Genomic DNA, 763 nt, shown 5'->3' with positions numbered 1-763 from the left:
GAGCTTACACTGTTTTGTGAACCCTTCGTTTCTTTGCCAAATAGGCTAACCAGTCTAAATAACTGGTTTTCCAAAAACATAGCCTATGGGAAAATAATAGCTAGTGATAATGATATTGATAAACTTCTGGAATCATGTCGTGGAATCTCATTTGGATCTTGAAAGTTCCTTTTTAGACTCAATTTTTGTTCTGTTGTAAAACTGGTCATTATTTATATGACATTGAAAACCAAATTTACAAAGGTCAAAGGTTTTTTGTTTTTTTTTACCTGAGTAGGGGGAGACGGGGGGCAACAAATTTTGGTCATGTCGTAATTACTCAAAAACTTTTGAAATATTTGGATACAATTTTTTATGTCAGTAATTTGTATCTGTGTTCTACTTGTTAACAGTCACCAAATGGTTTACAAGCAAGTTAGAGTCACTATATTGACTGAAACATTGGAAGTCAAATGTTACACATGCGAGGGCAATTGTAACAACACAAGTAATACCAAATACCAATGACCACAATTAACTCCAAAGAATATAGATATAGTTAAAACTATTCAATATTATTCCATGACATCCATATTATCCACAACAATTAATTAACTCCCCTTGCTGTTTTCCTTGGTCTGAACCTAGACATGCTGTGAACAGAGAGTGTACAGAGCCTACTCAGTAAAATGGATCCCCAGATTGAGAGGCAAAAACACTTTTCTTAAATTATTGGAATCTATCTATCTATTTTGATGTCCTTACTAAGCTGGACACTATTTTG

Source organism: Megalobrama amblycephala, linkage group LG1 (genome assembly GCF_018812025.1).
Source record: "Megalobrama amblycephala isolate DHTTF-2021 linkage group LG1, ASM1881202v1, whole genome shotgun sequence".
NCBI lineage: Eukaryota > Metazoa > Chordata > Actinopteri > Cypriniformes > Xenocyprididae > Megalobrama > Megalobrama amblycephala.
This window is presented reverse-complemented; position numbering follows the sequence as displayed.